Genomic DNA, 22,818 nt, shown 5'->3' with positions numbered 1-22,818 from the left:
TTGAGTGGAGGCTTAGGCCTGTAAGGGCAGGGAAACCTGTTGCTGGGGAAACTCAAGCCTCCCTCCTGCTCTCTGTGGCTGTAGCCATCTTGGTTGGGTTTATTTGCATATTTGTTCCTGATTGGCTTGTTGGCGTGGCTCGTGAGTGTAGCGGAGTTAGGGTCAATTTGCATATTACTCTTTTATTAGGTAGGATTGTTGACTGTATTCCCTATGCTGTATTTTCCATCCCCTTGACTCTTCTGTAACTGCCAATCTGTACTTCTTAATCCCTTTCAGATGCTGGTTTCCTGACTTCCATTTCCCTCTTCCTCACTTTGTGAGGCTGGCCCTATCATTTCTCTCTACCTGGGAAGAAATGGAGACAAGGACATTTAACTCCCCAGCCCAAGAGCAAGTAGGAAGACACAAGTGAGACTCACACCCAAGTCTTTTTGCCTGAACACTTTTCACTACTTCAAAACCACATGGGCTGACAGCCTTTTATTCCTGGAGAAGAGGACAGAAGTGAAAAAAAGAAAAGAAAAATGAAAACAAAACCAACAAAAAGAGAGACATGAAAACATTAAAGGTAACCTTGAGTTTCAATCAAATCAGTAGGGAATGACTTCCTTGATGACCAATTTGAGCTGTTCTCAATTCTTTTCCAGGCTCCTTGCCCTTTTTTTTTTGATATTGACATATATTCTGGCACCTAATAAACAATGATAAAATACTCCACTAACACGAAGTGGTTATTTAGTTTTCAGCCTGTTTAGTGAAATGATGTACCAACTGATTATGGCATCGAACCCAGCATGTGATTGGGTTGCTTTGTTCATGAGGTTTTTCAGGTGGTTTTCTTCTCTCAACTAGATTCTAAGATTGTTAGGGACCAATAGCCTCTCCCTTTGTCTCCCTCCCTCCCTCCCTTCCTCCCTTCATCTATCTTTAATGGCAAGGGGAAAAAAAACCTGTAATATTTATATGTCTGGAATGGGAAATGAAACTTAACTTTAAGTTAATTAATAACTTTAGTTCATCTGAAATGAATGGATTATGTTTTATTATTAACTAGAGGCCTGATGCATGAAATTCGTGCATGGGTAGGGTCCCTAGGCCTGGTCAGCAATCAGGGCTGATCTGTGGGGCAACCGGCAGGGCGATTTGGGGGGGGTGGGGCGCTGGCACCCACCTTGGCTGGCCTGGTGCCTGCGGGCTGGGGGCAGCTCCTGCATTGAGCGTCTGCCCCCTGGTGATCAGTGTGTATCATAGTGACCGGTCGTTCTGTCGTTGGATTGATTTGCATATTAGGCTTTTATTAGCATAATACTCTCCCTGTCCATCCATGCTGTAGCGAATGTTAAGAGTACTTTCTTTTTTACAGCAGTGTAGTATTCCATTGCATAGATGTACCACTGTTTTTTAATCTTTTGTTAAAAAGTAATGTATGGATATATTTGACATATTTGCTTCTTAAGATAATGAAGCTTTAGAAAATTCATCATGTGTTATCAAATGTGATTGTCTTAAGTTGATCTCAGTCATCACAGTGGAAAAATCTCACTATAGAATCACAGGGAACTCTGCCAGGAGACTGATACATATCCACCCCCTAAATAACACCTACAATCCTCACATGTTAGCAAAAGATACTCTTTGCATGCAAGAATCAACAAGAAATCTATGTTTCTGAAATAAAAGGTCAACCTTTCATGCCAGTATAGCTAGTTATTGTTTGGGAGAACATCATTTAGTAAACAAGCTATGCAACAGGTGCTCCCCAGAACTCACTGACTTCTGTCCACTGTTCAGCTCCCAGAATCTCAGCTCTCAGTTCCATTTATTTATGCTTTCATTGGTTGATTCTTGTACTAGTATGTGCCCTGACAGGGGATCGAACCAGCTATTAGATTTTTACAGTTGGTTACTTAGGGTACTGTATTTAAACTCAGCATCAGTCAACCTTTCTGAAATGTGATGTATTTTCTCCCTTTAATGTTTGTACTAATAGCAGTGGTACCTGACATTCACTGACTAATTACCCATGCTTTCTTGTATTAGCTTGCAACAACCCTCTGAGCTGGATACTCATTATTTCCATGTTAGGGGTGAGGCACTAAAGTTTGAGGACCTCTCCTAAGCTTAATAGCTAGTGAGTGGTGGAGCCATGATTTGAACCAGACAGACTGGCTTTAGCACCAACCCATTTTACCACTGTACCATACTACGTACTAAGATATAAATTAGTGAGTTATATGTGTAATGTTTACAAAATGCCTCACTAGAGATTGATTCAAATCAAGTGAAAATCAGAAGTGTGACTCTTATGACTACGTTACAATGAACTTTTACAATAGTTTTGTAAAATACTTTATATAGAAATATACCTTATCCAGTTAACATAGATAGCTGGTTTTTTTTTTATCTTGAAGCTGGTTCTTTATAATGAAACTCAATTTTTTCCCCAAGGAATATGTTGAATGAAACTGTGAAAATAACAAAGATGGCACTTTATATTTGTCTACAATTCTTAATTGTTTATAGTGTTGAATTCTCAATCACAGGAGGAGCAAATCTTTACTTTGCAAAAAAGATCCAACATTTTCCAAGAATTACATTATCCCATGCATTTAACTAATGAATTCCCTAAAGCTGTACAAATATTATCCACTGTCCTCTGGCAGCAGAAAGAGGGGCGGGGGGGGGGAAAGTAACTGCCCCCAGGATTGTTGGGCTGATAGGGGAAAGTTTACTCTCTTGTTAATTTCAAAGGGCTTTAAAAATTAGATAGTGTAGATATTTCCTACTGGTTTATCCAGGAACCAGCCTTATCCTTTGCTTCATTAATGAGAATTCCATTTTGTGGAAAACTGTCCTTGTGAAGCTTGAGGCCTAATGAAAGTCTCCCAAGTGTTAGCTTTCATATCTCAAGCCATCCGGGTGGGGATGAGACTTGGTATTAGACCAGTGCTATAAACATCCCCTACCTGCAAGCTTATATGATGCTTGAAATACCCTTGTAATCAGCCTTGTCAAAGATCTGTCCTGCCCTTTCTAGAATAGCCCCATAGACTTCTGGGAGCTCATTGCTTCTAAGGCAGAACAACTTCCTTTCTCTGTTCTTCCCTTTTTTTCTTCCCCGCCCCTCCCCTCCTTTTTCCCTCCCTCCTTCCCTCCTCTTCTCCCTCTTTCCTTTCCTCCCTTTCTTTTTACCAGCTCCTCATAACATTAATACATTGTTTTTTAAAATTCTTTCTTCGGGGCCACACAGAATAAATCCATTCCCTCCTCAGACTGATATCCTACAACTAACTGGAAGTAATTATTATCTTCATTTACATCCCTCCACCTAAGATGAAAGAATCACTCTATATTAAAGGGGATAGTTTCTTTCAAGAGTTCTTTAGAAACCAATATTAGCTCACATTTGCTGAGTGCCTACTTTGTGCCAGGCACTATACCCACACCATTTCCAGTCCTTACAATCTTGCCAGGTGAGTTACTGATAGCTTGTACTCACACAGCCTTTACAGTCAACTTATCTAAGATATGGCAAACACAAGCAAAACGCTTATAATAGTGGCCAACACATAGTAACATTCAATAAATGTCATCTGTTTTTTATCTTCTTGTATTTTTTTGACTCAACTATAGTATTCCACATTTATTCTTTCTTTTAAAACTTCACCGAATTAACTCGAGGAAACCTTTTAGCTCCTTTTATTAATTCACTCTTTCTCCCAGCTTTGTATTAACCACAAATTTGGGCCTTAAAGCCATTCAAAGGAATGATCAAGGTGACCTGGCCCAGGCCTTCCTTGCACAGGTCCTTGAGGTCTGTTTTTCCCCCGGAAGGAGCGTTGTCCAGCACAAGGGGAATGGCACCTGCAAGTTGGACTCTAATGGGCCAACAAAACACAACTCTAGTTTGCTTTTCACATATTAAAAATTCATTATGAAAAGAAAACCCCACACCTTTTCTCAGTGTAGTTAAAGGGAAGGGGGAATAGTTGACCTCCTTGGTGATCAGATGGGGGGCTGTTGGCGGCAGTTGCCACTCCAGCCTGAGAACGGGTCTATGTAGGCATTTATTGTCTGGGGAACATCCTTTAGTAAGCAGGTACTAGAGTTTTACATTTGGCCATTTTGGATACTGTGTTGTAACTCAGCACTGGTCTTTTGCCCCTGCAAGTGTCAGCTTGAACTTTTTGGCCACTTTTCTTGGGCTCATAAAGCTTTGAAATGGGAAGGACTGGTAGAACTGGTCTAGGTGGTTAGACAGATCTTGGCAATGGGACTTCTGTGGCTGCTGACCTTTTGAGAAAGGAGGTGCTCTGGGAGAAGACAGAGTGCCCGGTCAGATTTAGGAAGTACAGGGAGAAGGAGGCTGGAAGGAGACCTGGGATTTGATTGCTGAGTCTGTACCTGATCTCAAGTGGCGTCAGGGCCAGAAACTGAGCTGGAAATATAGTCAGTGGAATTTTATTTAGATATATTTACCTAGTCCACTGTCACTTCCGTGGGTAAAGTTATCGTAGGCCATTTCCGTGTAGGATGTAGAGAGATTTCTAAGAACATTCCTACCGACCTCTGTGCTGATTCCAATGCCATTCTCCACCCCAAAGCGCAGGCCAGATTGCTATCATGAGGGGTGTGCATGTGTTCCACAGAGACCAGTGTGTTGTGGAGGAGCTACAAGCCAGAAGCTAGTCTCTGGAAAAATTTCCATCTGATAGATCATAAATAGGAAAAAAAAGTACTTGAAGATAAAGTTTCCCTCAAATTTGACAGCATCTTAAATATTTACACATATGTTACTAAATGTGAGTTGTGAAGCTGAAATAACTTCTGCAGTGTATCAATAATAAAGAGCAAAAAGTCTCAGTGAGGTTAGAGAAAACACTGAATTATATTTTTATTTTCTTTATAGGAAATATTACAAAATAAATGATGATCTGATTAAAGAATCTACAGCCCAAAATGTACCAACAAGAATTATAGAGGGGTGCTAGGCAGTTAACAAAAATACTGTTGCTTGTTAGATCTTGTGATTTTGTGATGTGCCAACTTTTCAAAATTGGTAACTAGTTCTAATTTATTTTCTCATTCTAAATAAATATTCATTTCTATACTAGCTTTTCCCATTTTTTACCAATCTTTTGGTTAAATGACAACAGACACTATCTCCTACTTCTGATTTTTGAGTGGTATTGTTTGGTCCAGGTCATAGTCAATAAATCTTAACCGATTGAATAAAAGCATTAATCATTGCCTTCTGAATGGTTAGATGGACCAAAAAGAGGTGTACAAATCTTGGGTTGGGAAGATGGGTATAATTCGAAGTGTTAATGGGGTAGTGATTAGCAAAGATATAGAGATAGGAAAACCACGTGGAGATATCAGAGTACAGCAAATAGCTGAGATTGGCTAAAAAAAAAAAGTAAGTATGTGAAGTGTTGGATATGTTAACTATTCTTATTGTGGTAATCATTTTGCAATATATACTACATTGTATACCTAGGACTTATACATTATCATATGTCAATTATATCTCAATAAACTGGAAAAATTGATTGTCTCAAGTGAGAGGCTTATACTTGATACTGGGTGAGAAAAATAGGAAAGGAAGTTTTAGGACACATTAAGGTATGAGGATCTAGAATGTCAGACTGAGGGAATTTAATTGTATTATATGGTGGGAGAGTGCATTTGGACACCTGTTGCCTTTGCCTCCCCAGAACCTATCCCCTTATCTTGTAATAGCACACGTATTTTCTATGGGAACCAAGCTTTTTCCCACTTTTAATCTAGGTAGGCGGGGTAGGTTGACATCACGCCAGGGTCTAGGGACGGATCCATAGCCCAGGTCTTGCAAATCAGAGCCAGTGTTAGGATTTATGCTGGACAATTAAGAAAGGATACTCTCTTCCCCCTAACGATGCTACGTTTCTTTACTATAAGACTTCAGGTGGTGGTGACTATTTTGTCACACTTAAGAAAAACCAGACACATACAACAGTTATGGCGATTGCCAGCAGGAAAGGGAGGTGGGGGGAGGTGGAAGAGGGCAAACTGGGGATAAATGGTGGTGGAAAGACACTTGACTTTGGGTGGTGAGTGCAGGATGCAGTATGCAGATGATGTACACTTGAAACCTGTATGATTTTATTAACCATTGTCACCCCAATAAATTCAATTAAATAAAAGAAAAAGAAAAGCATGCCTGAGAGGGAAGCCAACCCAGAGCCAAAGAGATGGAGAGAGAGAGAGGTCCTAACTGGTTTGGCTTAGTGGATAGAACGTCGGCCTGCGGACTGAAGGGTCCCAGGTTAGATTCTGGTCAAGGGCATGTACCTTGGTTGTGGACACATCCCCAGTAGGGGGTGTGCAGGAGGCAGCTGATGGATGTTTCTCTGTCATCAATGTTTCTAACTCTTTATCCCTCTCCCTTCCTCTCTGTAAAAAATCAATTAAATGTATTAAAGAGAGAGAGAGAGAAAGAGAGAGAGAGAGAGAGAGAGAGAGAGAGAGAGAGAGAGAGAGAGATTCCTGGTGAGTTGCTTGAGTACCTACATCTAACCATGCTTGAAGGCAGATACCCTTGGTCTTTCGGATAGGGAAGACAGACAGTGGTGGAGAGAGCAAGTGGGCCAAAACATTTCTTTTTTAATCTGTGATTTTGAACTGGGATTTTTATTTGCAACTGAAAAACTTCCGATTAATAAAGGCAATAATAAATGTTTGTGAGCAGGATTCTATGAAGATTAATCTAGTTAAGATGGGATGCTCGTAGTGGAAATATATAGGAAAGAAAAGAGAGGTACGGAGGAAGAATTAAGAGGGCTTGGTAATTGGAACAGGAAGAAAAAACAACAAAACTTACTGGAATTTTGAGATTCACTATGTGAAAGTGAGAAAGAAAGAAACCTGTGATTCAGAAAGAATACTGTGCCCCCCGTCTCCCACCCCAAGAGGTAAGTTCATTTATTCGTTGTCTTTGCGTTTGGGGTGATGATAGGAGAATCAACTGGAAATATTTAGAAGGTAGTTAAAATGCATAATTAAACCTCGGGAGAAAACTCAGAATCCAAGATATAATAAGTAAATGAGCTGCCAAGATGGAGCAATACGATGATCTGAGGGGAGAGGTGTGCCAGTAGAATGAGCAGTGGACTGAAGGACAGGGATGTCCAGGCGAGCAGGGCTGGGAATGAATCAGGCCCTTCCCCTGCCAGACATCCAGGCTCCACCTGCTGCAGCTCAGGAAGAAAGTGTGTGAAATGGGGACACGGTCTCGGGTAAGCACAGCTGCTTACGAGTGCGCTGTGAGGTGGGAAATGAGCAGTCGAAGACCTGAGTGTAGGTGGGATTTCTGTGGGGTGGATGTCAAGAATAAAGAGAGCAGAAGTGGGAGGATTGATTAGAAAAGTCTTGAAATCCAAAGAAAGAAAACCTCTTTGAATTGGATGGTCAGCTGCAGAGAACTGCAGAGAGCCAAGGTGAACATCTCTGGAGAATGGGGCTTCGTTGGGACGCTGGAGGTGGAGCTAGAATAAAGTGAATGGATGGCACAAAAGTGGAAGCCGTGGGTGGAGAACAGAAGTTTGGTAGAGAGAGGAAGGAAAGGAACGGGCTGGTTAACTAATGGGTCAGCTTAGCCGAGGTGTTTCTGTTTGCTTTGTTTTGTTTCTGGGACAGAGGAGGCTTGTTTCAGAGGGAAGACAGAGGAAAGGGCCAGTGAATTAGAAGGAAGTGAGAAAGTCAGAGCATTCAGCGGAATAAGGAAGGAGGTAAGACAGACAGTGGTGGGGAGAGCAAGTGGGAAAGGAAGCTAATAAGCCCCTGTCTGAGAATGGTGGAGAGGATGAAAAAAAAGGGGGGGGGGTGTAATGAGAGATGCTTGGAGGTAGAATGGAGAGGAGATGAGGCATGTATCAGGTGTTTCCAGAATCGATAAGACAGTAACACGAGGTGTCTGCTGCATTCAACAGAGTCTGCGAGTCAGGTAACAGTGGGGATGTCCAAATTGCTTTTCTCCCCATGAGACTTCACAGAAGATTATGTTACTGTAAACTGATGTTTGAGCTAGGGGGAAAAAAAATAAAAGGATACACAGCCTGCTGCACACCTTAACTTTGTAGCTTCCGGTAAAAATGGGGCCATTGTCTTGTCACGACAAGAAGCCGATAATGCAATCTCACCATGACACGATACATACAACTTGTCATCACTTTATGTGAAGTAAAAACACAGATGTAATTGGAGGGGACATAAATTTCATAACTGTATGCTGTCAAATATAAGCTCCCTTCTCTGGGATCCTATCAAGCTTGGTGGCTGGGGCTTACTTTGGTGAGTAATAAGTCCATTACAAGAAAAAGAAAGCCTTGCTATGAATCAGAGGCAGAACCAGCAGGTAGTCTGTTCCTGGTTCTCACTATCAGATCAAACTACCCGACGCCAGAAAAACCAGAGAAACCAGCTTGGAAGGAGTGACTCGTTGTGTCTTGCCTGGTAAAAGTTGCTGCATTCTCATTCTGTCTGACAAAATTGGACTGTTCTTCAAGGCAGTGCCTTTTGCTCTGAAAAGGGAGCCTGAGCCAATGGTGTGATGACGGTGGTGATAACCCAGGCCCTCCCTTTGGAAACAGTCATTTGGCATGCAAACCCCTCTAAGGCTGTCCCTTCCTGGCAACCTCTGTGCTCCTGGACACCACCCCCCCCCCTTGGGTCTACATAAGGAAATAAAAAACACAAGTGGTGGCAGGACTGGGTGAGCAGGTGGATGAAGCAGGGCAGGACTCTCTTATTAAGAACTTACTTAATGACAGTTACTTCAAAGAAGTGTGAGCCCAAGGGGACTGGCCAAAAAATTCAAGCTGATGCTTGTAGGAGAAAAGAGTGTGGGAAAGCATAATTATTTTTGGCATAATAAGTAGCTGGAACCATATCAGTACCCTGGACTTGTAATGATCTAATTGAACTAGGTCATATGACTGACAGAGGAGATCAGCCAAAGTCAAGAGTCCTAAAAAAGGAACAACTTGTGGAACTCTGCCAGGAGGGGACCACACTCTCCATAGGGTGTTTGGAAATATGAGGGGTGTTTCTGGTTGTCACGATGATTGGGGATGCTGCTGGCATTTAGTGGGAGTGGGGGCAGGGATGCTAATGTCCTGGGCTGACTGCATCGAGAGTACAGCACAGGGAAGAATGGTCTCACTGGACATACTAATATCACCCTGTTGAAAATCACTGAGCCTGGCTGGTGTGGCTCAGTGGTTGAGTGTTGACCTAGGAACCAGGAGGTCATGGTTCAATTCCTGGTCAGGGCACATGCCCAGGTTGCAGGCTTGAACTCTAGTAGCAGGGGGGCGGGGGGGGGTGTAGGAGGCAGCTAATCAATGATTCTCTCTCATCTTTGATGTTTCTAACTCTTTATTCTTCTCTCTTCCTCTCTGAAATCAACTAAAAAAAAAGGAAAGGAAAATCACCAAGTCATAGATACCAGAGATTGCTCCCTCATGGCACTAGACTTCATAGCTTTTAATTTAATGAGTCAAATTCTATGAAAACAAAATCGAATTAAGTTGGATATTTTGGACGTTGATGAATTTCAATGCCATTTTTTAATATGCAAGACAAATACCAAGGGATGGAGCGTGAGTTTGTGGAGAATAATTTAAGAGGGAGATGGGGAATTAGTACTGCATGGGGATAGAGTTTCCGTTTTGCAAGATGAAAAAGTTCTAGAGCTCTGTTGGCACAACAATGTGAATGTATTTGACACTACTAAACTACATGCTTCAAATGATTAAGATGGTAACTTTAATGTTATGAGTTTTTTACCATAAAAAAAGAACATCAGTGAAATAATAAAATTTTAAAAGATATAAATGGTGCCCGGCTGGTGTTGCTCAGTGGTTGAGTGTCGATCTATGAACCAGGAGGTCATGGTTTGATTCCTGGTCAGGGCACATGTTTGGGTTGGTGGGCTTGATCCCTAGTGAGGGTTGTCGGGGGGCAGGGGGTGAACGTGCAGGAGGCAGCTGATAAATGATTCTCTCATCATTGATGTTTCTATCTCTCTCCCTCTCCCTTCCTCTCTGAAATCAATAAAAATATATTAAAACAATAAAAATAAAAAGATATAAGTGGGTTGGGAATTGGCCAGGCTCCTCATTTCAAATCCTTAAAACAGAATTTCCATACAGCAGGGTCTGACCTAGAATCATGGAGGAGAAGTTTGTGTTTAGGGAGTCATGACACATGTAGCCAAACAAATATTTCAGTAAAAACAGTCACAAAGCACAGAAGTAAATTATTGGATTGGAAGTAATGCCAATATCATAGGCATGTGGGCAGCTAAATCACACTTCTCGTAGAATATTAGTATACAGAAAGCAAAAAGGAAACGGATTTCCAATAGAAATCAGTATTATAATTGATACCATAGCTCCATAACAATGAACAAAAACATGACAGAAATGCCTCATGGCAGATACTCTCTATCCTTAAAACCCAGGACACCTTCTCCTTCAACATCCATCAAACATCAAACCCAACCCCTTTGTCACTGCCGAATTCTGATGTCTCTTCATTGTTGGGTATCAGTTCACTAGAAACGAAGTCAATACTCTTTCAAATCAGTAAATTCACATTTCCAGACTGATTTCACTGCTATCTTTTGCTTTACAACACTGTGTTCACTATCAACTCAATGCTTCTCTTCTTGGTTTTCAAGTGCTTGTAATTTTCTTGGTTGTTGCAAGATCTGAATACCACTTGGCAGCCCCATTATGGTCTTTTCTCTTGAAGTCTTAAATGTTAGAGATATGCCTGTATTACTTTCGAACCATGAGTTATGAAAAAAAAGAAATATAATGTGAAATAGAAATTATTACAGGAATAATATAAACTCCACACTGATCAAATTTGTGACCTATGACATAATTTTTGTAAATTATGTAAAGCGTGTTTTATGTTGCTGCACCTGCCAGGAGGAGGGCGTCATAATGGCTCTTGCCTGGCCATCTGCTACACTCCTTGCCTCCTGGTTCTGGACTTTTTGATCAGTAGCATTTAATTCAAATGGAATGGTTTTTGGATACCTCTTTCTGTGGGGACAATACATAGCACACATTAACTAATATGATTTTTTAAGTCATTGATGCACATACACATTATTTCAATCTCTGGGAACTACTTTTCCAATGGTAGCCTGGTGACCTGAGCATTGCTATAACTTATTTTAGTGCTTCTTAAAATGTGGTCCATGAAACTCCTGCATCAGAATCCCTTGGGATGACCCTAGCCGGTTTGGCTCAGTGAATAGAGCGTCAGCCTGTGGACCAAAGGGTCCTGGGTTCGATTCTGGTCAAGGGCTCGTACCTTGGTTGCAAGCTCCTCCCGGCCTGGGCCCTGGTTGGGGCTTGTGCAGGAGGCAATCAATTGATGTGTTTCTCTCACATCGATATTTCTCTCTGTCTCCCTCTCTCTTACACTCTCTCTGAAATCAATGGGAAAATATCCTTGGGTGAGGATTTAAAAAAAAAAAATCCCTTGGGGTGCTGGTTAAAATGCATAGTCTTTGTACCCTGTCCCCCCACCAGAATCTACTGAATTAGAATCTAGTTTTTAACAAGGTCCCCAGGTGATCCTGGGCCCAGTAAAATTTGACAGCCAGGGCATTTCACCTTGGAGTTGGTCTTCTCTCCCCATGTCTCAGTGAGCAGGAAAAGGCAGATGAAGGGAACAGCCCTCTCCGGCATTGCCCAGATGGCCCATGAAGTTTCAGCTCTTCTAGAATCCTTAGGTTAAGTTTTTGGATTTGAACTCTGACTCGTGATACTTACCTCAGACCCTCCTTGTTTCTTTACCTCCTTGAACAGACCTCCCTGGATAGTCACCCTGTTCCTTCCCAATTCTCTCATCCCCAAGACCACACACACTGTACGGGCTGCATTGCTCAGTGTACTGGGTTCATTTGGACCCATTGGTGGTATAGGAACCCCTGCGAGTGGACCACCCTGCCAGGCCAGCCTCTCTCCTGAGCTCAGACAAGCCATGCAGAAGGGGTAATTTATTTCTGACAGAAAACATAAATTAGTCTCAGTGGGGTAGAGAGCAGAATCTCCTCTATGACCAAATAATCTCCTACAATATAGAAATAAAGAAGATCTTATCTACTCCCCAACACATATTCAGGGTAAGTTCTTCATGACTAAAGTTTAAACAAAAGTCTGAGTTTCCCGTACCCTGCGTTCAGGACCATTTTTGAACAGGTTAACTATGGGAATCAGAACATTTAGGCCAGGTGGGTACTAGACTTATCAGAGGCATCACTTCACAAATTATATAAATGTCTAACCACCATGCTGCATACCTACAATTAATATAATATTGAATGTCAACTGTAATTACAAAATTAAAATTAAAAGAACATTTAGGGAGGAGCTAGAGAAATGTGCCCGGAGACCCTAGCACCACTTGGGCGTGAAGGGGTCTGGGAGGGTTGTATTTGGCCATGTGGAGGATGCCGTAGAGTCCCCTGAGTTTTTTGGCTACAGAAGTAGTCATTTTTTATTACAGGCATTTCTAACCATTGCTGGGGTTTTCCTGATGTTGACGAATGAGTCTTGTCTGAAATCCAGCCTGAAATCCAGATGGAATCTGAAAAAATAACCTCTTCTCTTTTTTTTCTCACTAGTTTCCCCCATTTTAGACACCCAATAATTCTTGTGGGTGCCAAAGACTCTTCCAGTTTTTGCTCACCATCTGACCTCCTAAAGGAAGTGCTCAGGGTCACATGGACCCTGTGGCCAAGTCATTGGAGAAGTTGAGGTTGAAGTTGAAAGTCTGCTCTTTCCTTCCACATCTATATTGCCCTCTTTTTACCCATAGGACTAGGACTGGTGTGTGTTCCTTGGGAACACACATGCCCAGTGAATCCCAAAGTCAGACTTTCAAAAATTTATTTCTTTAGTATAAGCTTGCTTATTGGCCCATTTTCTATGGCCTCTCTATACTATGGGCATCACTGCTTCACTTAATTTGCACTAAATGCATCAAAATGTTAAATGGCTAAATACTTTTTTTGGTTTATTTTCGTTTATTTTTTGAAATTAAAAACATTAAATTGTGGTAAAGAGCACATAAAATTTACCATCTTACACTTACCAACTTTTCAGCCTGCAGTTCAATAATGTTGTGTACACGTTATTGTGTAAGCTCTTCAATAAAAACTTAAAAAAAATAAAGTTCTAGATGGATATTATTACTGTTAGGGAAGAATAAAATACCCCAAATGCTGTGAATTTAGCCAACCAGAAAATATTGGTACTTTTCTTTTTTAAATATATGTATTTTTATTTCAGAGATGAAGGAAGAGAGGAGAGAATCATTGAATGGCTGCCTCCTGCATGCCCCCTACTGGGGATTGAGCCCACACTCCGGGTATGTGCTCTGACCAGGAATCAAACCAGCGGCCTCCTGGTTCATAGGTTGATGCTCAACCACTGAGCCACCCCGGCCACACAGTATTGGTACTTCTGACAGAAATAGGGTATTTGGGAAGCTAGATTTTGGGGGCACGGGATTAATGTGTATCTCTGGACATTATGTATTATTATCTTTTAGTATTTAAAATTGGATAGCTTTTCTACCATTTGTATGTGTTACTTTTGTTTACCAGAAATGAAGCCAAGAAACAAAGGAAAAAGAGCACAGCTTCCTGGCAGGTGTCAAACATGTATGCCCCAGTTTAATAGTATCAGTGAAGCCAAAGGTTACTTTTAGGCCCACTTATGTAGAGGAACTTTCCTGATCTTACCCAAGATGAAGCAATTTCAGAAGGGTGGACACAAAAGGTTTCCGGAAGCTGCTGACAGCTGAGGCTCCTTGGGAATGCCCAAGTTAACTTGGAAGCTCTTGCTGTATTTCTAGACTTTCTGATGGCCAATACATGCAACCACAGATTAAAGCATCCGTTGGCGCCACCTTATGCTGAACTGGATGAATTGCACCTATTTAGACTACTAGACAGCTATTATTTCCCCATGAATTAGAGATAAGGAACCTATTTTTGTAACTATACATCATTAATTTATTTCATTTTTCAAAATTTACTATTATGTAATGTGATACTTGAGTTGTTTGATGCTAGGATTCCTGATTCAGTTAAACACCTGCTTGACAAATATGTCTTTGTGTGGAATTTATAAACATTTATATCAGATTCTCCTGTTTGTGTCGCAAGGATATCTTCATTGGTTTGGGATGCTGTCACCAAGAGCACTTTGTACCTGACATGATTGCCAGGGGAGGCATGGCTGAAGTGAAGGAGGAAAGTGCATTGTAATAATGGTACAGTCCGTCATTAATTACAGTGGCAACCAACTCTTACATGTACCAGGCCCTGATGGAAGCACTTCCTATGCATTAACTCACCTAATCCTTTCAACAACCTTATGAGGTAGGTACACTCACTATCTCCATTTTAAAGACCAGAAAATAGGGGCCTAGAGAGATTTAGTAACTTACTCAAGGTCACACAGTTAAGTAAGTAGTTACGCCACGATTTGAACTTTGAAACTATGCATTTTGGCTGCAGAGTCCATAGTCATTAGGCAACACTGCCTCCAGCATCAAGACAATAGAAATTATAGCTTTCACTTATTGAGCAATTGCTGTGTGGGCTAAGTGCCTCGAAAGCGTCACCTTATTTTATCCTCATACTAACCCTAGGAGAGAGGTACTAATTATCTCAGTTTAGAGATCAGGAGCCCAGGCTTAGGGTAGTGAAGTAACTTGTCCAACGTCACACAGCTCTGAAATAGCTGAGTCCAGATCTATCTGATTTCAGAGCCCCACCTCTTAGTCACACAGTCACATCGCTTAATAGAGTGTTCTTTCATCACCATGTGAAGAGAAGAAAAAGTTATTACAGTAAAATAATGATTTGGAATAGGGGAGTTACACTCCCACAAGCCCTCATTTAAAAATGATTCTTGACGATGTTTTAGTGGGATTCCTTTTAATAGTGCAATATACATTCCTTGCACTTTTCAAGAACAACAAGATAAACTTCTTTAAAAAACATATTTGTCAATTGATTTTAGAGAGAGGAAGGGGGTGGGATAGAGAAATAGAAATATCCACGAGAGAAACATCAATTGGCTGCCTTCTGCATGTCCCTGCTGGGGATTGAGCCTGCAACCTGGGCATGTGCCCTCACAGGGAATCGAACTGTGACTTCCTGGTTCATCGGCCAATACTCAACCACTGAGCCACATCGGCTGGGCAAGTTAACCTTTTATTGATTTTTAAGAAGAATCATTATGCACTTTAGATATTGTATGATGCTGTGATGTTGTAATTGAAAATTGTAGTGCTGGTCAACAGTGGGGCACAGGTGTACTGGATTAATGAGAAAGTATCTTTAGACAGAAAGAAAAAAGAAGCTACTCCATAGAATACAACAGAATCTATACTAATAAAAGGGTAATATGCCAATTAGACTGGGAGATCTTCCAGGAGACCTTCCGGACATCCTTCTGGACAAAGCCATGGTGGCTGGGCCGAGGCAGAGGCGGTTAGGGGCGATCAGGCCAGGAGGTGAGGGCAGTTGAGGGTGGGTAGGCTGGCTGAGGGAACAGTTGGGGGTGGTCAGGCCAGCAGGGAGGGCAGTTGGGGGTGATCAGGCCGGCAGGGAGGGCAGTTGGGGGAGAACAGGCTGGCAGGGGGGCAGTTGGGGGCGAACAGGTCAGCAGGGGGGGGCAGTTGGGGGCGATCAGACCAGTGGGGGGGCAGTTGGGGGCAAGCAGGCCAGCAGGGGGGCATTTGGGGGCGAGCAGGCTGGCAGGGGGGAAGTTGGGGGCAAACAGGCTGGCAGGGGGGGGTAGTTGGGGGCGAACAGGCTGGCAGGGGTGGTAGTTGGGGACAATCAGGCCAGCGAGGGGGGGCAGTTGGGGGCGAGAAGCCTGGCGGGAGGAGGTAGTTGGGGGCAAGCAGGCTGGCAGGTAGTGTGGTTAGGGGCGATCAGGCAGGCAGACAGGTGAGCGGTTAGGAGCCAGCGGTCCCGGATTGCAAGAGGGATGTCCAACTGCCGGTTTAGGCCCAATCCCTATGGCCTAAACTGGCAGCCGGACATCCCCCGAAGGGGGTGCAGGCTGGGCTGAGGGACACCCCCCCATGCACGAATTTAATGCACCAGGCCTCTAGTTTATTATAAGGTGATTTACTTACAGAAGATTGGGTTGAAGCAGAACAGATGATCCAGCAATTTTGTGCAGATTATTCTCTGCTAACGAACGTGTCACAGTACTTTTTTAATAGTATATCTTGGGTACTAATGACTGACAAGACAAGGAGACAAAGAATGCAGTAACACCAGGGCCATACCCCCTGGTGGTCTTGTAATAGATAATTGTTTATAATTGATTCTATGACCAGTGTGATATTGATCTTGGTTGTCAGGCCATTCCAGCTGTTGCTAACAAAAACATTTAGAACTACATTTAAAGAACACAGAAAATCATCAACTAGAAAGCTTTGATATGCTTGCTAAGGACAGTAAAGTTGGTCAAAGGTCACAACCTGAAACTTACAAGTGGGACACAAAGAGGGAGCTGGCTTTTGTTCACATCTATATCTATACAAGTGCCATTTGCCCATAAACAAAATTAATCCAAACCGTCATATGTTTTTTAGATATTACATTTCTCTTTTCAAATTTTCACTCTGACCTCTTGATGGCAGACCGTTTTTTTTCCTGGTTGCTTCCTAAGAGGAAAAGAACAAAGATAAGAGAGAAATGTGAATACAGAAGAGGAAAGAAATACTAAAAGAGGGTGAAAGGGCCTCTCCTCTGAGCAAAAGACATGGGTCTTAGTGAGCAAACCTTGTCAAATCTATTTGAGTTATTTGGATAACTTTTTCTTTACTATCTCTCTTTTTTTTAAAAAATTTCTTTATTGATTAAGGTGTCACATATTTGTCCTCATCCCCCCATTCCCATCCCACACCCCTCCCCACAGATGCCCCAACCCCCTGTTGAACTTAACCATTGGTTAGGCTCATATGCTTGCACACAAGTCCTTTGGTTGATCTCTCCCCCCTCCCCCCACCCTCCCCTATCCTCCCTCTGAGGCCCGACAGTCCGATTGATGCCTCCTTGTTTCTGGGTCTGTTCTTGTTCATCAGTCTATGTTGTTCATCATTTCCCCTAGATGAGCGAGATCATGTGTCACTAGAGATATACTTGTAAGAACTGAATGTGAAACGAGCAATAATAGTTATGCTGACAGGCAAATGAATCAGTCTGTAGTGAGTTTCTTTCTGGACCAACAGTTCTTTTGAGACCCAATATCAATGTCCACCAGTTCCTTATGTGTACATGTCGGCACTGACCCCTCAGCTCTGGATGGTGGACAAATGGTGGTAATGCAGGTCCGATTCCCTCTGGTTTGGTCTCGGCCGGACCCAGGGGCACGGCTTCACCCAGACCCAGGGGTACGTGGCCTCACCTGGTCCCAGGGGGTGCGTGGCCTCACCTGGACTCAGGTGCGCGCGGCTTCACCTGGACCCGGGACCCAGCCTCACCCGGATCCAGGGGCACATGGCCTCACCCGGACCCGGGATCCAGCTTCACCTGGATCCAGGGGCGCGTGGCCTCACCCGGACCCAGGGGCGTGTGGCCTCACCCGGGCCCGGGACCCAGCCTCACCCGGATCCAGGGGCACACGGCCTCACCTGGACCCGGGATCCAGCTTCACCCGGACCCAGGGGTGCATGGCCTCACCCAGACCCGGGATCCAGCTTCACCTGGATCCAGGGGCGCGTGGCCTCACCCGGACCCAGGGGTGTGTGGCCTCACCCGGGCCCGGGACCCAGCCTCACCCGGATCCAGGGGCACACGGCCTCACCTGGACCCGGGATCCAGCTTCACCCGGACCCAGGGGTGCATGGCCTCACCCGGACCCGGGATCCAGCTTCACCTGGATCCAGGGGCGCGTGGCCTCACCCGGACCCAGGGGTGCATGGCCTCACCCAGACCCAGGGGTTTACTATTTTTCTTATCTGCACTCGGGATGGCTGAAATAGCTAGAGTCTGGATTCTGAAGATGAAATGCTCTCATTCATGGGAATAAAATGGCTATTTAACATCTATTCACACACTTAATCTGGGGATGGAAAATCATTTTCTTTAGAGTTTTTACCATGAGCATTTGCTTTCCTACTTATGCCATTATTGCTTTACCCCTACTTCATTTTTATTATTATTATTATTTAAAAATATTTTTATTGATTTCAGAGAGGAAAGGAGAGGGAGAGAAATAGAAACATCAATGATGAGAGAGAATCATTGATTGGCTGCCTCCTGCATGCCCCATACTGGGGATCGAGCCTGCAACATGGGCATATGCACCGACCTGGAATCAATCTGTGACCTCTTGGTTCATAGGTTGACACTCAACCACTGAGCCACGCTCACCAGGCCCCCTACTTCATTTTTAAAGTGTGGTCAGAAACGAACTCTCTGACGTTTTGCTCCAGCCTATTAGTGTGTTGTCTGTGCGGCGGTGAGATTGAGTGGCTGTCCCACTACTCCTCAGTGGTTGCCCATTTTGTGTAATCTATGACTGCTGTTCCCTTGCGTGATCTCTTTCCATTCTGAGAACATCTCAGGTGACAGAGGTGACCTCCACTGAAGCAATGGGTGGCAAAGGACACCAAGTCCCCTCTGGGGATGAAGGAGGGAGAAATCGGGACTGGCCATCTAGGTTGGAAACAGGACTTTGGTTGTCTCAGGGGAGTGGCTGCTTCCTGAAACAGCCTGGGGCTGAGGCTGCAGCACTTGCCTTACTTAGGTCTCTGTGGCAGGTGTGGCTGTACCAAATGAAGAGTAGCCTGGGGAGGCCAGACCCGGGGCAGCAGGGCTGGAGTCCTACATACCAAGGGCCACTAGTTTCCTCGTCTGGAATATGAATCAGGCTCTTCATTGTCTTTTACCAAGTCTAATGAAATACCTCTCATTTCTCTGCAGTTCTCTTTTTAGTTAGATTACTTAGGATTTCCAACTGCAACCCCCCACCCCTCGTTTTTACAACTGTAACTAATTTAGGAGGGATAAGGAATTTGTTGGAGTGTGTTAAATCAGTATCAGAGAAAATATCCAGTCTATTTTCCACACAATTCAATATAAATACAAATCATTTCAAGCGTCTCTCTTGCTCAAAACACAACAAGAGCAGTGTGTTTATTACACCTAGAATTAAAACCCTACCAGGCCTTCCACCATCTGGCCTTGGCTACTCTGTGCATATCAAAGCCCAACCAGACTCCAACAGGAAATGGCTCCATTCCTGGAGTCACAAGTGAGCTTGTGCTCACAGACCTGACTCCCCATGGCTTCTCAGTGATAGAAATGGAGTCGAAGAAATGGAGCTTCTGTGTGGGTTACAGTTATATGAGGAAAGTCATATAATCTCAACTGATTCAGGAAAAAGATTTGATAAAATTCAACATCTGTTCATAATTACAAAAAAAATGCTGTTGGCAAACTAGGATTAGAAAACTTTTAAAGGATAAAAGACATCTAAAACAAAATAAAACAGAACTAATGGAACATTGGACGCTTTCTCTTTGAAATCAGAGTGTTAATCATGTTTTTTATTTTCTATGCCTTATGATGTTTTTGTCTTTTTTTAAAAAAATGTGTTTTTATTGATTTCAGAGAGAGAAAAGGAGAGGGGGAGGGAGAGAAACATCAATGATGAGAGAGAATCATCTATTGGCTGCCTCCTGCACGCCCCCTGCTGGGGACCGAGCTCACAACCTGGGCATATGCCCTGACCAGAAATCCAACTGTGACCTTCTGATTCACGGGTTGATGCTCAACCACTAAGCCACACCAGCCGGGCTTATGATGTTTTGGCATCTTAAAAATCTTGCTGGCTGAGGAGAGGCTGGCCTCCCAAGTGTGGACAAAAAGGGGGGGCACATACTAAACCTGACAAGCTCAGGGGAGGCCTGCATGGTGGCCTTACAAACTGAGACCTAAAGTAACCACATAGGATGGTCTGAAATGAAAACTTCTTAAAAGCAAGTCATGGCGGGTAGTCATGTTCTAGGCTGGTATCTTTGACAAAGGTCAATCTTTTTTTTTTTTTTTAAAATATATTTTATTGATTTTTTACAGAGAGGAAGGGAGAGGGATAGAGAGCTAGAAACATCGCCCAGATGCCTCCTGCACACCCCCTACTGGGGATGTGCCTGCAACCAATGTACATGCCCTTGACTGGAATCGAACCTGGGACCTTTCAGTCCGCAGACGGACGCTCTATCCACTGAGCCAAACCGGTTTCAGCAACAAAGGCCAATCTTTAGCTTAACTGAGCTTATCTACTGTCTTTCTGCATGCAGGATATAACTTTGGGATGTCAGAGCACTTCTCTTTTTCCAGACCATTCAGGGCACAATCTCCCACCAAGCACGAGACCAGAGGACCCCTCAGTTATCTTGTTCCCCGTATAACAGCATACCATCTCTGTGTGTTATAAATATTGATTGTTAACTATCCTATACCCACCAATGTAAAAGAAGTATTTGTTTCTTCATTTTACTCTTTATCCAATCCCAGAGATTTCCCTGCTTTGCTTTCTCCCGCCTCCCTAGTCTATCACCAGTGAATTTCATGTAACCCTCCTCATGCTTGACTGTAATGTATAAAATAAAGGGCAAAACTGCCACCCTCTGGAGCATTTTCTCAATCTGTTGAGATTTTGCTTCCCGGCAATTATCAGTTTGGCTCAAATAAACTCATAAAAATTCTTACAGGTTTGGACATTTCTTACATTGACACAAGGCTAGTTAATCCCTAAAATTAGTAAATAATTTACTTGGCAGCATGCCTCTTATGTGCAAGCCAACCACCTCCTCTACCTAACTCGCACACACTAAGCCAATATTTCCCCTGGCCTAATTCATTTCAGGGCCAGGAACCAGACAGCTAGAGACTACCCACAGCCCAAAGCCCAACATTGACTGATCAAACTAATTAATCCTGAACTGTTTGCCCTGCTCGGCTCTGCCTTTTCCAGGAAAACACCTGTAAGGGCTCTGGGCCCAGGCTTTCCCATCCCTCCTATTCTGCCTCTTGACCACACATGGTGCTCCTCAGGAGGTCCTATGTCATGTGGTGTTGGCCTCTTATCTCAGGGACTGTAATGCCATTCTTTCAATGGCATTAACCTCTCTATGTCATCACTGATTCACCTCCATAAATTAAAATCCCGGGGTTACAAATGAAACAATCAGGAAAAATATAAGATGCTCACGATTACTATTTTCATGCACAATTTTAGCTGAGTCCCAGTCAGAGCCATTAGGTAAGTAAAAGAAATAGGAATTAAAAGGATTGATAAGGAAGGAACAAAACTGTCATTATTTAAAGATGATGTGATTCTAATACACAGTATCTAAAAGAACAATGAATACATTATTAGAATTTATAACCAAATTGAGAAATGGATACAAATCAATATAAAAATTAATTTAATTTCTATATACCAGCAATCAACATTTGGAAAAGGATGTGAAAGATACCATTTAAAATAGCATATGAAGTTATGTACTTTGGTATGAAATCTAAAAGAAAAAGTGCAAGACCTTTGTGAAGAAAACTATAAAACATAATGAAAGAAAATAAAGGTGACTTAAATAAATGTTTAAGGATCTGATAATTCAACAACAAAATAACCCCTAAACAACAAAAACAAACCAAAACAAAGAAACAAAAAATAAGAAAGAAAATGAAGGAAATTGGATTTATAACCAACAACATGACAAAAGCTAATTTTAGGTGGAAAGTAGATCTCAACGTCAAATGCAAAGCAATAAAGCGTTTTGAAGATAATCTAGGAGAATATTTTTATGCTCCTGATCTAGGGAAAGATATTTGAAAAGAAGGCACAGAAAAAAAAGATTGCTAAATTTTACTACATACATTAAGACACATAAGAGAAGGAAAAGGAAAGTCACAGAGAGAAGAAAAGACTTGCAACATACTTATCAGATAAAGGCCAAGTATAAAAAGAAATTTTACAATTCAATAAGGCAAAAAAACAGACAGCCCAATAGGAAAATGGAAAAAACTTGAACAGACAATTCACAAAGGAGGATGTCTAAATGGTCAATAAACACATGTAAAGACATTCAGATTCAATAGTACACAATCAAGATTATTCAAATTAAAACTACAATAAGGTACAACTACACACCCATCAGATTGGGTAATATTTAAATTCTAACCATAAGAAGTATTGGAAGATGTGGGACCATAGGAACTTTCATATATTGATGGTGGAGTGGAGAGATTTAAGCTGATTCATCCATTCCAGAAAACTATTTGACATTATTCAGTAAAATTGTAGATTTGCATATCTTATGACCCAGAAATTTCTCTCCTAATTATATACCCTAAAGAAATGTGTGCTTGTATTCACCAGGATACATGTACAATAATATTTATAGCAGGATTGATTGAAAAAGCCCCAAATTGGAAAAAACCCCAAGAATCATTAACAAAAGATGGGATAAATAAATTATAGTATGTTAATAAGATAAAATATTACACAGCAAGAAGAACATGAAGAAACAACAACCACACACAAGCACATGGATGAATTTTATTTACATAATTTTGGGTGAAAGAAGGTAGATGCAAAAAAAACACACCCTACTTTATAAATATTTTATTTAAATATGGTTTAAAAGTAGACTTCAAAACTAAATTATATTGGTTAGGATTTCATAATTGGATAGTGAAAATATAAA

Source organism: Cnephaeus nilssonii, assembly GCF_951640355.1.
Source record: "Cnephaeus nilssonii genome assembly, chromosome: 3".
Classification (NCBI taxonomy): domain Eukaryota; kingdom Metazoa; phylum Chordata; class Mammalia; order Chiroptera; family Vespertilionidae; genus Cnephaeus; species Cnephaeus nilssonii.
This window is presented reverse-complemented; position numbering follows the sequence as displayed.